The sequence below is a fragment of the Pinus tabuliformis genome, chromosome 2_1 (assembly GCF_031772625.1).
Source record: "Pinus tabuliformis cultivar Carrire ecotype Pingquan chromosome 2_1, CPIR1, whole genome shotgun sequence".
NCBI classification, from domain to species: domain Eukaryota; kingdom Viridiplantae; phylum Streptophyta; class Pinopsida; order Pinales; family Pinaceae; genus Pinus; species Pinus tabuliformis.
The window spans coordinates 57,979,022-57,994,027 of NC_142299.1; positions in this window are offsets into that span (position 1 = coordinate 57,979,022).

Genomic DNA, 15,006 nt, shown 5'->3' on the forward strand with positions numbered 1-15,006 from the left:
TAGTCCTATCTTGTCTGCATTTCTCAAGGTTTCTACTCAGAGAGTCTTCCATTATGATATATAAAATGGAGAGAGAGGACAACCTTGGCGAAGCCCCCTTGAACTCTGAAAATATTCACTTGGTCTTCCATTGACCAATGGTGCAATCCAAGGTCCCACAATACAAGCTTTTATTATATCTATTTCCTTTTTTGAGAAACCAAATCTCTGTAGGACAACTACAAGGAAACCCAGGTTAACCCTATCAAAATAATTTTCCATGTCAAGCTTGAAAATCATTCCTTTTTCTTTTTTCAGAAGGCTAGAGTGCAATGCTTCCTGCACTATTAGAATGTTGTCAAGGATTTGTCTTTTTGGGACAAATCCTCCTTGGTTTTCTGATATTATTTCTGGAAGCACTACTTTTATTCTGTTTGCCAGAATCTTTGTTATAATTTTGTAGGAGGAATTACACAGAGAAATGGGCATGAATCTACTAAATGAATTAGCTTTCGACTCTTTTGGGACAAGGGCGAGGAAGGAAGAGTTTGTGAATCCTCCTATCTTGAATTTCCCAAAAACATTTCTGATCATTCTTATCAAATATTTTTTGATAATGCTCCAGTTGTTTTTATAGAAGGAAATAGGAAACCCATCCGGGCCTGGGGCCTTATCCAGATGCAAATCCCACACAACAATAGCAACTTCCTTTTCTTCAACTTCTCTTGTGAATTCATTGTTTTCTACTTCACTGATTTTAATGGGAATATGCCATAGATAATCTTCATACTCGTTATTTGATGTTGGGGACGATAACATATTTTTGTCCTCTAACCTCTTTGCCTTCATTATCTTTTATGCTATCTATTTGATTTTGATTTCTCCTTATTCTGGCTGTATTATGGAAGAACACTGTATTCTTGTCTCCTGCTTTGAGCCATAAACTTCGGGATTTTAGTCGCCACTCTTCTTCTTCCTTTCTGTTTTGCCTATACAACTCCCAATACACTTGTTTTTCCTACCATAAGCTCTCCTTTGTTTCCTCTTGCTGCTCTTTTTCCACTTGGATTCTATCTATTTTTTCTGTTATTTCTAGCTTCTTCTTTTTTGTTTCTAGTTGATTGTTCCTTGCCCAATGTTTCATCTCTCTCCTCAGGGCTTTTAATTTAGTTTCCCAAACATAGCTAGGAGAGCCAGTAATTGGATTTGTCCATACTTCAACAGTGATTTTTTTAACTTCTTCATTGTCATTCCAAGTGGAACTGAATTTGAAAGGGACTGGGCCGAAGTTCTCTAACTTCCCAAGTGAAAGCGCCACCGGTTTGTGATCTGATGCTATATTATGAATGATTTTGGATTTTATCTCGCTGAATGAGTTGGCGATTTTGTCTTGTATTAGAAATCTATCCAACCTTTCCTTTATGTTATTTTTACCAATTCTTTTGTTGCTCCATGTATACTTTCCATTGCTAGGAGGCATGTCCATTAATTTGCATGCTTCAATAATATATTCTAACATTTCCCTATATGGATCAACATTGTATATTCCCCCAAACTTCTCCTCTGCATTCAAGACCAAATTCAGATATCCTCCTATGACTATGCCTATGTTTTGATCTTGCATAAGATAGTTTTTTAAGGTGGTCCAACAGACTTCCTTATCCCTGTAATGATTTGGGGCATAAATATTTATAATAAAATATTCTCTTTTGTTTTTTTGTTTTCCAAGTCTGTTTTTATCCAATGCAACTCTTTTTTTTGCTGAATGAGCTCCCAATTCTCTGTTTTCCATAATGTGCATATTCCTCCTGAAGCTCCGGCCATTGGAATTGAAGTTCCTTGATAAATTTTTGTTTTTTGTATCATTGTTTCCATTTCCTTTTCATTTGTATTTGTCTCCTGGATCATAAAAATATCTGGTTTCTCTGAAACTATTAAATCTTTCATTGCCTTAATTTTTGGCATACTTCCCATTCCTCTGCAATTCCAGGAGACTATATTCATTATCACTTGATGTTGTGGGTAGAGGGGCCTTTCCCTTTGATGGGGTGTGTGTTTTTCTCCTTGTTTTTTTCTAAGAAAGTATCCAATGATTTTTGGGTGCCTAGATCCATTTCCTTTGCCGCAACTTCATCTCTAATTTCTCTGTTGGTTTTTCTGCCGACCCTTTTAGGGTGGTCGAGAGAGGAGAGGAGCTCTTTGGAGAGGGTACGAGTGATTATTCGGTCGAAGGAGGAGTGAGAAGGGCTATGGGAGGGGATGGGAGAGGAAGGGGAGGGATTAGAGGGGAAGGGTAGGAGAGGAGGGGAGGAAGGGAGATCAGGGTCCACAAGGGAGCCAAAGGGATTAGATACCAAAAGATCCGATAAGGGGGGAGGGATAGAAGAAGGTGGAAGGGAAGCAGAGGGAGAGGGGAGATATTTAGATGGAATAGGCCTGGAAGGAGAGGAAGAGGGGGAGGAGGGGGGAGGGTCGAGGGAGGGAGAATGGAAATTGAAGAGGGTTGGGAAAATGATTTGGTTGTTGTCTTTTTCTTCTTGACTTGCTCCTATTTTGGTTCCTTGTTTTCTGTTTTTTAGCACACCTATTTGCAAAATGACCATGTTCATGACATACCTTGCATTTGAATGGAATTTTTTTATAATCCATCTGTTGAATGTGAACCCAACTATCAACTTTGATCTTGACTGCTTCTAGTAGTCCTTTCCCCATATCAACTTCCACACATATTCTTGCACATGCATGCATGTTTCCCTTTGCATCACTTTTGTCAATATATTCCCCACTGCGTTTCCTATTGCTTTAACAGATTCATCTCCCCAACAATGTAGAGGAAGATGTGGGAGCCTTACCCACATTAGCACTACATTCGGCACATCCAACTCTGGATCAAAGTGTGGAGTCAATCTATTTAAATAAAGCCCTCTTGAGTCCATGAAATATGGTCCATTTCTGAAGATTAAGTCTCTATCCTATTTTGTTTTGAAATGGAAGGTGAAGTAACCTCTTCCACAGAATCTGATCGAGATTTTCCCCAAGATGGAGGAGGCCCAGTTTCTTTCCACCCATTTGAAAAACTGATCGAGTGAGGGCCAGAGCCCAGTAAATTGTCCTACCAACCCACGTTCAGAAAGAGAGAGAGAAGCGTGATGAGGGAGGGAAGGGGGAGGATTATTTCAAGGATTTCATCAATCTTCTTAACAAACTTGGATATTGAAGGCCTGTTTCGAGGTGGCCCAAGGGAGGATATTAGAGAGGCAAAGGCTTCTACGTTTTCTCCCAGCTGGGCTGAGGATTCAAGAGGAGATGCAGGGGTCGATACACCTTTCGGAGGAGACTCTAGAAGGGCCATCACTGGCCAACCACAAGATAGCTAGCCCCAGGAGAAGGAGGCTCTGGGAACCAAGAGAGGAAGGCATGCATAGGGTTTGAAATCACCAAGGTTGGAAGCACAACACGCAATATTGAGTTCATGGAAGAGTTATCTCATCATTTATGTTAACAACCTATACAAATCGGATTTTAACTTTGCATCACATCCTTGGAAAACTTCAGTTTCAACATTCTCTTTGGGTTTTGTTGGCTTGTGGGGGCCTGACCCAGGTTCAACGTTAGTTAGCCAAACAAATGCCTACACTACTGGCCCTTTCGGCATCAGCCCGTGGAGCGCGGGCTGAAGTCTCACCCGAAGCAGTATTGGGGGATGTTGGAACCAAGTTTCCGCAACCTTGAGATGGATATGACATCGTTTTATTCCAACTATACCTGCCTTCGCGCATGTTGTGTAGGAATTTACAGGGTAAGTTCCACAGAAAGAATACCAAAAGGACACCGCTCACAACCAGATCTCAAATCAATACACCAGTATTTTTGACGTGGTTAAAACCCTCAGAGTGCAAGGAGGGAAACAGTCCACGGCCTGTCCCAACGTGGGTACTACAGGCAATTTATTAATCAAAGAATGAAAATTTACATAAGCTTCTCTCATGCACGGATTTCCCGAACAATGACCCTCCATGCGCTTTAAATAGAACTCATGGACCAATCGGGTGTCAAGCCACGGATCAAGTGTCGGTAATACCGAGGTGAGAGTGAACCGTCGGATCACTACATATCGTGACCGTCGGATTGTAAGTTACAAAATGTACAACGGTAAAGAAACACACTTTACCTAACTCTAACCTAACTCTATACTAGACCAAGTTGAACTTAACTATATCCTATGTGTCGGAATATCCTAACATCCCCCCTTAAGAACAACTTGGGATAGGATTGAAGGATTTACAAATATGACACAATAGGAGAAGGAAGGAGGCACTAGAGCCTATCCCCCCTTAGTGACAACTTCCTGAACTCCAAGCATATATCGAAGTTTAGTGAACTTCGCCTCTGTGAGAGCCTTTGTGAAGATGTCTGCAACCTGATCATCTGTTGGACAATATTGCACTTCAAGAACATGGTCATGAATGAGCTTTCTGATGAAGTGCATGTGTAGTTCAATGTGTTTGCTGCGCTGATGCTGGACTGGATCTTTGCATAGCTGAATGGCACTTTGATTATCACACCAAAGTGTGGTTGGATGCTGCTGCTCAAAGCCAAACTCTGATAGGATCTGACGAAGCCACAAGGCTTCCTTACTAGCTTCCACGGCACCACGATACTCTGCTTCTGCTGACGAAAGAGAAATTGCAGCCTGTTTCTTACAAGCCCATGTAATAGGTCCTGAACCAAGAGTGAAGACATAACCGGCAGTAGACTTCCGATCATCAGGGTCACCAGCCCAATCAGAATCAGTGAAACCAACTAACAGAGGAGCTGCTTTGGCACTGTAATGAATCCCAAACTGTACTGTACCTCGAACATAACGAAGTATTCTTTTAGCTGCTTTCCAATGACTTTCATGGGGGTTTTGCATAAAACGAGCAACAAGGCCAACAACAAAGGAAAGATCAGGACGAGTATGGGTTAAATACAAGAGTTTTCCGACAAGTTGACGGTATAAGGTAGCATCAACTTCAGGAGAAGTACAAGAGACTGAAAGTTTGACTCCAGACTGAAAGGGAGAAGGGGCTGGCTTACAGTCTTCCATGTGAAAATGACGAAGAATATCACAAGCATACTTGGACTGGGAAAGGAAAATACCCTCTTGGGATTGCAAGACTTGAAGACCGAGAAAATAGTGTAAGTGGCCTAAGTCTGTCATTTCAAATTTCTTTTTAAGGCTTGACTTCACATGGTTTATAAGGTTGGGATCACTACCAGTAAGAATAAGATCATCAACATAAAGAACAAGGATGATAAGAGAGTTGCCCACTTTCTTGGTGTAGACAGTATTGTCAGAATGACACCTAGAAAAGCCAGATTCTAAAAGAAAGCTATCCATTTTGGCATACCAAGCCCGAGGAGCTTGCTTGAGGCCATAAAGGGATTTCTTAAGTCGACAAACAAGGCTGGAGTCTGTTTGTATGAAGCCAATGGGTTGTTCCATATAGATTTCTTCCTGCAAGTCCCCATGCAAGAAGGCAGATTTAACATCCATCTGATGGACTTCCCATTTTAAAGAGGCAGCAAGGGAAAGAACAAGGCGGATAGAGTTCATTTTGGCAACAGGGGAGAAGGTTTCAGTGTAGTCAATGCCTTCAACCTGTGAAAAGCCCTTAGCAACGAGACGAGCTTTATGTTTATCAACTTTCCCATCTGGTCCATACTTGGTTCTGTAAACCCATTTACATCTAACAAGTTTGCGTCCCTTTGGTAGAGGAACAAGATCCCATGTATCATTTGTCATCAATGAATGATATTCTTCATTCATAGCTGCTTCCCAATGTGGATGGCCTGAAGCTTCTGCAAAAGTGTCAGGATCATGATTTACTGGAGCTTGAGCCAGTAAAGAAGAGGCTCTTTCAAACTGAGAACGTGTACGTCGCTGATCTGTAGGATCACCGGCAAGATCACCTGCTGCATCCCGAGTAGCACGGACCCATCTTGGAAGTTGAGGATCCTGAGAAGGTGGGGGAGGATTATCATCCTCGCTTTCATCATCTGAAGAAGAAATGTTTTCAAAAGTAGAAGAGATAGGAAGAGGTGGCACATCCGCCGGACTAGGCTCGCAGGCCGATTTATTTTCATCAAATTTTACATCTCTTCTAATGATAACATTTTTGGACTTAAATGGAATAAGTCTATAACCTTTTACATCTTCAGAATATCCAACAAAAGTACATTTCTCACTCTTAGGTTCTAAAGCTTTATGCTTTTCATCTGGAATATGGGCCCATGCTTCACTTCCAAACACACGAAAGTGACTTACATCTGGTTTAATGGAACTCCAAGCTTCTTCTGGAGTGATATTCTCTAGAACCTTAGTAGGAGTGCGATTGATTATATAATTTGCACAATTAATTGCTTCGGCCCAAAAACTAAGACTGAGTCCTTTAGATTGCAGCATACAATTAGCCATTTCCTTTAAGGTGCGATTTTTCCTTTCAGCTACACCATTTTGTTGTGGAGTGTATGGAACAGTATGTTGCATTTGAATTCCATTTTCGGTGCAAAAGTTGATGAATGTGTTTTTAACATATTCTCCACCATTATCAGTTCTTAGCTTAAGAATTTGATGTCCAGATTGTTTTTCAACAAAGGCTTTGAAGGCCAAAAAAGTGTTAAATACTTCACTCTTGAGTTTTAAGAAGTATACCCAAGTGCGTCTGGAGAAATCATCAATGAAAGTTACGAAGTACTTGCAGCCAGAGAATGAAGCAACAGGAAGAGGACCACATAAATCACTGTGCACAAGCTGTAAAGGGGCTGAGGCGTGCCAAGAGGCACGTTTGTCAAAACTGTCCCGATGATGTTTTCCGAGTACACATCCGGAACAAACACCATCTCTGCAAGATATCATAGGAAGACCTGTCACCATATTTTCTTTACATAGATGCTGAAGGGAGCGATAGTTTAAGTGACCAAATCGCTCATGCCAAAGTTTGCTCACTTCATCATTATGAGCAACAAATACTGAGGGAAGATTGGATGACCCAAAGTTGTGAAACTTATACAACCTTTTGGAATCATCAGCAAGACCAGTAGCTAGAATCTGTTTAGGATCTTTTAGATCCTTGATTACAACATCATGAGGTGAAAATTCAACAATTTTACCTTCACCTGAATGAGTTATCTGATAGACAGATAGAAGGTTGCAGGATAAGGTTGGAACACATAATACATCATTAAACTGACCATTGTCTAGATGAACAGTTCCAGTCCCTACAACATTAAGAGATCTATCATCACCAATATATATATTTTTGGTGTTACAATCATTTAAAGAAGAAAACATGGCTTGATTTTTGGCCATGTGACAAGAGGCTCCAGAATCAATGAGCCACTCATGAGAATGAGAAGAAGAAGAAGATACATTTAATGCATAACCAGACTGAGATGATTGATAATGACATGCAGAAAGTGCCATTCCGGAAGTTGAAGTTGAAGTAGGCTCCACATGGATGTTATGTTTCTTCATTGCGGCTTCCAAGGCTTCCATCTTCTTAAAGCATTTAGATTCTAAGTGGCCATCTCGATTACAAAAGTTACAATGTCTATCAGACTTCTTCCATTTGTTTTTATTGGTCTTATCATTTTGCTGAAATGATCTTTCATTTTGAGGCTGAGATGGTTTAGGACCATTCTTTTGAGGATATGACTTCTTAGGATTCTTTGAATTTGGTTGCTGCTGGGCGGCTAACGCTTTCGTGGAAGAGTTTCCAAGATTAAGAAGACCAAGGTGTAAGAGTTTTTCTTGTTCTCTTATTAAGGAATCACAAAAGGAGTCAAAGGAAGGGGCCTTGTATTCTTGTCCTTGACAAATGAAAGCTTCCCTTGTAGAATGGAAAGTGGAAACAAATACAGAGTAGGCTGGTCCCAACTTAGTAAGGATGGAATAAATGAGGTTACCATCTTCTTTCTTAACTTTAACACCTTCCAAGAGATATCTAAGGGTCTTGAATTTGGACAAGAAATCTTCAATGCAAGAAAAATTATTAGGATCCAAAGTAAGCAGCTCATTTTCAAGTTGATGGGCTCTAATTTCATTTTTAATTCCAAAAACTTTAGCAAGTTTTTCTAATGCTTCATGAGGAGTCTCAAGTTCTGCAATGTGGAATCTAAGATCAGGAGAAACAGACATCCCTATCAAACCACGTGCTTGATCTTGTCTATTTTCCCATTTTGCCGCCTTGTCTTCATCTTTTGGTTTCTTCTCTTGGTCTGTGGCTATTCTGTAGAGACCTTTACTTCTAAGTAAATCTCCCATGTAGGCTACCCATTGGAAGTAGTTAGTGCTGTCAAGAATGACTTGGCATGGACTTTCCATTTAAAAAAAAACTGAAGCTGAAGATGCTGAAAGTAAGTGTTCCAATGGATAGATCTCGAAAAAATAGGCGGTTTTAAAAAAAACGGCTCTGAAAAAGGCTTCCGGATGAAGAAGTTATGGCTTTTTGAAAAAAAATGTTGACGTTGCCGGCAAAGTGCGCGAATGTGCGGGAATGAAAAAATCCGCCCCCACAAAATGGAGACTTGAACCCAAGACCTCTACTCTCTTAAAATAGCTTTGAACCAATTGATCTATACAAAAAATTTGAGAGAGAGAGAGAGAGAGAGAGAGAGAGAGGGGGGGGGGGGGGCCTTGGTTTGCGTGCTTGCCTTGAGAAAGCTCTTTTTCCCTACAAAACACAAAACACAAAACCCAACACGAATATGCAAAGAAAAACGAACCTTACGGCTCGAAGTTAGCTTTAGCCAAAAAAACTAGAAATTTTAAAAAAAAATCTCAAAGTTAGCTTTAGCCGAAAAACTAAATATTTTTCTCAATGTTTCTGATTTTCCGAGATCACACTAAGGTGCAGGGAAAAGAGCATACGCATGAGAAAAATCCTTCCTTTCTGTTTCTGATTTGCCCAGATCGCACAGAGTCGCAGGGCAAAGAGCATACGCAGAAATGAAAGGTATAGATCCGGTTAAAAAAAGGCTAAATAAACTGAGACCGAAATAAGCAGAGAGAAAATAACAGTAAACTGCAAAAAAACACTGTATACCTCCCGATCTGAAAAATGACGCAGCTAGGGCTACCGGAAACCTTTTCGCGTGAAACGAAAGGGGTTCCTCACTGGAACAGATGCTCCGAACGCAACAGAGCAGTCCTCTCGGCCCGAAAGCAGTCAGAAACAGCAGATCTAGGAAACGACAGCCGCATGCAGTTCTACCGGCTTCAGATTTGGATCACCAACGGACGCGGCCCTCAAATAGCTCTGATACCATGTAGGAATTTACAGGGTAAGTTCCACAGAAAGAATACCAAAAGGACACCGCTCACAACCAGATCTCAAATCAATACACCAGTATTTTTGACGTGGTTAAAACCCTCAGAGTGCAAGGAGGGAAACAGTCCACGGCCTGTCCCAACGTGGGTACTACAGGCAATTTATTAATCAAAGAATGAAAATTTACATAAGCTTCTCTCATGCACGGATTTCCCGAACAATGACCCTCCATGCGCTTTAAATAGAACTCATGGACCAATCGGGTGTCAAGCCACGGATCAAGTGTCGGTAATACCGAGGTGAGAGTGAACCGTCGGATCACTACATATCGTGACCGTCGGATTGTAAGTTACAAAATGTACAACGGTAAAGAAACACACTTTACCTAACTCTAACCTAACTCTATACTAGACCAAGTTGAACTTAACTATATCCTATGTGTCGGAATATCCTAACATGTTGCTTATCCCTCTGTTCTACCCTTCAGTACCTTCGCGAAATGTTACAGTTAGCTTCCGTGCAACCCTAACTAGGGGTTGATATGCTTTCGCGCTGCTAGGGCAGTGAACTGCGATATTTCCCAAACTACGCTATGTATCTTACTTATCTTATTAACAGATCTTAGTTAGCTTCGCGTAACCAGATGTTCTTACTTGCGTTCACTTAACCAATACATTTATACACATTCACGCATCATATAAGCATTAGAAGTGAAGTTCATACCCAATATAACAGATGCATAAACAGGAAATAAAGACACAGAAATGATACAATACTTCTCTTTATTAATAATTCCAGATCCTTACAGACTCGACTCGCCCTACGCACTCAGCTGCAGGGGTCCACGCACTTAGTTGCAGACTTCTAGGCCCCTGCTCACTTAGCTACAGAGCCTCTACCTACGCTACAACCCAAAACTTAGACTTCTACTCAAGAGCTATCCTTGTCTTTCTTCATTGTCTTTCCTGCCCTAACTACTTAGAGCTTAGCTCTATTTATACAATCTCATGGTTCACGGACCATGGGTAGATCTTTTACAACCGACATTACATTATCAAAATAAGGGCAGGCAACCTTATGACTCTTTTAACATCTACACGCTCCGCGACCACAAAATACGGAGTCTTTACATTTGGATTACAAAAATTGGACCAAAATATGGGCTTTAAGCCCCAAAACTGCCCTTGGGGGATCCTGCGTCCAACAAGCCCCCAACACAAACATCATGACTCGCCCTCGAGTCACTCTGCAAGTGCAGAGATCTTAGTGCGAAGACCTCCCAGATCTATTTAGATCACCGCAACGTCGACAATGCACTGAGAGGCCGCCTGCTGGACTTCTTCCACACGCTGTTCGGTGACTGCTGCTGAAATGCTACTCTGAATATTATGCTAAGCTTCCTACAATTTCGTGAGCTTCCCTTCAATGGAGGCTATGATCACTTAAGCCTCTTCAATCCATGGCTGTAGGCGCACTTTTAAGACTGCTTTCTTATGCCGAGTGACATCCACCTGTTCCTTGAGCGCCTTTGCCTCCTGCATCCATGCAAGCCTCTGTGTAAGGGCAACCATCTGCATGGTCTCTTTTACCTTTTCATACTTTTGTTGTAGCTCACGTGCCTCTGTCTCTAGGCGCTTCGGGTCCTCCTGCAGGGTGGTTAGGACCTCGAATGACTATTCGAAAAGCTGCATGTAGTCTGCCACTGCATTGTCAACTGCCGCCATTGTTGTTGTAACAATAGTGGTACACTATTCCCTGATCTCCGGTGGAGTTGAAGGTTGAGCCTTCAACTGTAGTTCTGCGATTTGCAGGTTCAACTCTAGCTGAACCTTGGCCATCTCTACTTGAGCGTTGCGCACCCCTGTGGCCAATTTGCGGACGTGCGCCTCCACCGGTTCTTCTGCCTGAATGTCCAACTTCGGGACCATCCCGTAGGTTTCCTCCACAACCTGCATTATCTTCTTATTCTGTTGTACTACCTTGTTGCATTGTAGGCCCAACTACTCAATGTTGATGCACTGCTCGCTCATCACCTGCAGAGCGCGACTCTCCCGGGCCCTGAGTTCCACGGTGACTCCATCCTGTAAGAGGTAGAGCGTCTCCCGAGGGAGCGTGGCCATGTTCAATCCTACCCCTTTCAAACTGCTAACCCTAGGCCTGCCAACCTCATTTTTTGTAGTGAGCGCGCCATCAGGTAGCAGTATCCCATTGGTCACCCTTGTGCGCAATATCTCCTCGGTAGCTGTAGTGCCGATCGCAAGGCTGGTGGACACTATGCTAGCTTGTGGAGTGTGAAACTGCAACTCCTATAGTTTTGTTCGAGGAGCCCCTAATACCAGCTGCTGCTATTCTTCAAATTGTTGGAGGGCCTCTGCCATGACATCCCTCACCGTTTCGCCGATGTCATGCAAACCCCCCTTAGTGAGGGTGATTGGGTCGAAAGACGTCTTTGAGGCCTTTGTTTTCTTTCGCGGAACTATCTGCTCTCGCCGTTGTGGACTCTTGAGTTGGGTGGATGTCATCTGCGGGTCTGCGCCACCTTGTTTGGTCTATGTTTCTGTCTCAGTGCCGGGTGAAGGTGACCTCTGTCCTTCGCGCTCTTCTTCCCCTATTTTCTGTTGTTCCGCCACTTTCGTGGCATAGTGTGTTGCCTAGGAATTAGTCTATGCTTCCTCTTTTCTGTGCTTCTCTGCCAGCTACGCCATTTGAAGCTTTGCCTCTTCCTTCTTGTGCTACGCGGTGGACTTGTCCATTTCCACTGCGGAGCCAGCTGGAGCGTGCCACTCTGGCGGCCAAGACTCAAGAACTGTGAAAATGACATCATTAGTTGCCAGGTATGGTGGGTTATGCCATGTCTTCGTAAGGTCTTTCCACACCCTAATAAGAACATGGTGAAAATTTTCTTTGAACTTTGCAAAGCTCTGTGGACTGGCATATACTATGGGCTACAACCATGACTTGCGATTGATCCCCATCTGGATATTCATCTCCATTAATATCCAAAATATCTTGCTCTCCTTTATTTGCTGCGTGTCCCTGGTCGCCCACAACAAAGTGTACTTCGCTGCCTATGGAAGGTCTGGCGCGACCGAAGGGAACTGGCTGTCTTCGCGCCTGTCTTTCCTTGGGGCTAAATAGGTCCTACAAAATCTATTGCCCATTTTTCGAAAGGTTGCAACATTTGTGAGAGATTTTTTGGCGTAAATCATATGGAATACCATTTGTCGACGCGTTTTGAACCAACTAGTGTGGTTCATTGTCAGGTTGCAACATCATTTGTGGATTCAAAGGCATTTTATCCCTCCGTAATGGCTTACCTGTTCTTTGACATATGTCAAACACCCTGCAATATTCTTTTGAATCCTGATGAAGGGTTGGCCACCACAACCCTGCGCGTAGAATCTTTTGCGCAGTTGCTCTTCCGACATAATGTCTTCTCACGACGCCCCCATGAGCATCAGCGAGGATGCTACTTCGTTCAAACTCAGGTACATACCTTCACAGTATTCCATCAGTCCCCATCTTGTATAGATGCCCAACAATGACAGAGAAGTCTGTCGCGCGGACCACTAATTCCTTCTTTTGTTGGACAGAGTATCCTTTTGGCGCAGTTCCATTTGTGAGGAAGTGTATTATATCCTCGAAATGTCCATCCGCGACGCACACAGAAAAGAGATGCACATCAGGTAATCCTTCCTCCAAATTAGTAGGTTCCTCCCCTTTCTCGATGCACAACAGGTGGTTAGGTCCCGCGTTCAATCATCCAGGCTTCACAACAACTTCATAATCATATTCCTGGAACAATAATAGCCATCTATAGCTACGCCCCCCCAACACAGGCTTATTTACCATGTACTTTAGCGAGGAGTACAGGTGCATCTGCTCAGGTTGGGGCTTTTCTCCATAGGCCTGCATCCATGTGCACGGATCATTATGCCCCTCATACTTGTTTGTCAGTCGCATCTTAGGCTTCCAAAATCGTGTTTGCATCATTTTCCTACATTCGCGCCAATCATCAAAACTTCCCTTGTGCATACCCCACCATCTTGCGGGCGTAGCGCGCAGTGCCCAGTCCAAGGCCTGGAATCGTTGTTTTTCTGGCACTTCCCTTTAAAATGCAGCAAAAAATATATCTACCTCATTTAGACCATCATAAATAGGCAGATCTCTTACCTCTGACGATACGTAGCGCAATGTGGTCATCATATTGCAATTCAGCGTAGTTACTTCATGTAACCGATTCTACCAGCGTTGTATTTCCTTGTCAGAATCCGAAGTGCAGGAGCTATCGAGCTCCCATGTAATCCACCCATCCGCGATGGGATTCACCCAGTCTTGGTCTCGCGCCGTTATCTTATAGATGCAGTCCAGATTGTCATCACTCTCATAGTCATGGATTGGCTCCGTAAAGCGCGATCCTTCAGAGGATCCAGGGGTATTATAATGCGCAATGATTTCTTCTCAAAGATCATTTTTCGCTTCTTTAGATTGATTACTCCATTCATATTAGTAGCCTAGTCAATTCCTAAGAGCACGGGGTAAGGAATGTTGTCATCAACAATCTCTATTACTTCAAAATCTGCCAGCGCACTCACTCCCTCAATATCCACGGTTATTCCCTGCAGCTACCCCATGGGTATTGTTTTTTGCTGATTCGCCATCCTTAGCTGAATCGGAGACCATTGCAGCGCAGGTCTCCCCATTCGCTCCCATGTTTTCTTCGGTAGAACATTCACATCTGATCCCAAATCCATAATGACTTGATCCATCTCGTATTCTCCTATCTGCACAGTGAGTCTCATTTCACGTCCCATCCTTGTATTATGCTTTCCGATCTTGCAGAATATGTGCGGTTCACCTGGTGCGGTCCCAACACATCTATTGGTAAGTTCCTGTAATCCTTTCACAACCTTACTGTCATGCAGTAACTTCATACAGGTTTCTAGGAAAGTTGTGAGCATGGATGGGTCCATCTCCGGCTCCGGTTTACCTTTGCTTCCTGAAGTGGAGGCCTCAGCGAAGATCTTATTAGCTTCCATGAAGCTTTCCCGAGCATGCTACAAATCGAACTCAACCTCTTTCGCTGGGGCTTTGCGAACCCATGTATTGTCTTCCGGTTGTTTTCCCTTGTCATCCGCTATCGCAATTCCACTCTGGAGCACTATATTTACGTTCAGGTCTTCCTCGCGCGGCTCAGACCTCATCATCTGTAGGTTCTGAGTTGGGGGAGGCGGCAGCGCTCCTTTGACACATATCTTGACTATCAACATAGGAAAATCTTCTGTTTCATGATCAAACAACATGCAATACTTGCACGATGGGCATGTTGGATTAGTGCAATCATGGGCATAGTCTCCTGGCCCTCCGCAATTGTAGCAAATCAACTGTCCGCGACCTCTACCAAGTCCTCCTCTACCTCGGCCTCGTCTGCGCCATCCCTGCATTCTGGTTAAGGGGCCGCATTTAGGCCTGAACCCTATAGGCGAGAGTTCTATCCATCATCAATTCACAGCTCCTACAAGTATGCTCATCATGTCCCACTGACCTACAAAAGTTGCAGAACAACTATTGCGAAGTTTGCGTATACTTCTGTAACAAGTGGCAGTTATCTGTGGCATGTTTTCTGGCTATTTGATAGATAACGCACCACAAAGTAGGCGTCGCGCTAGGTCCTGCTTGAGCTTCCGACCTTAGAGGCATCGATCCTCCTCCT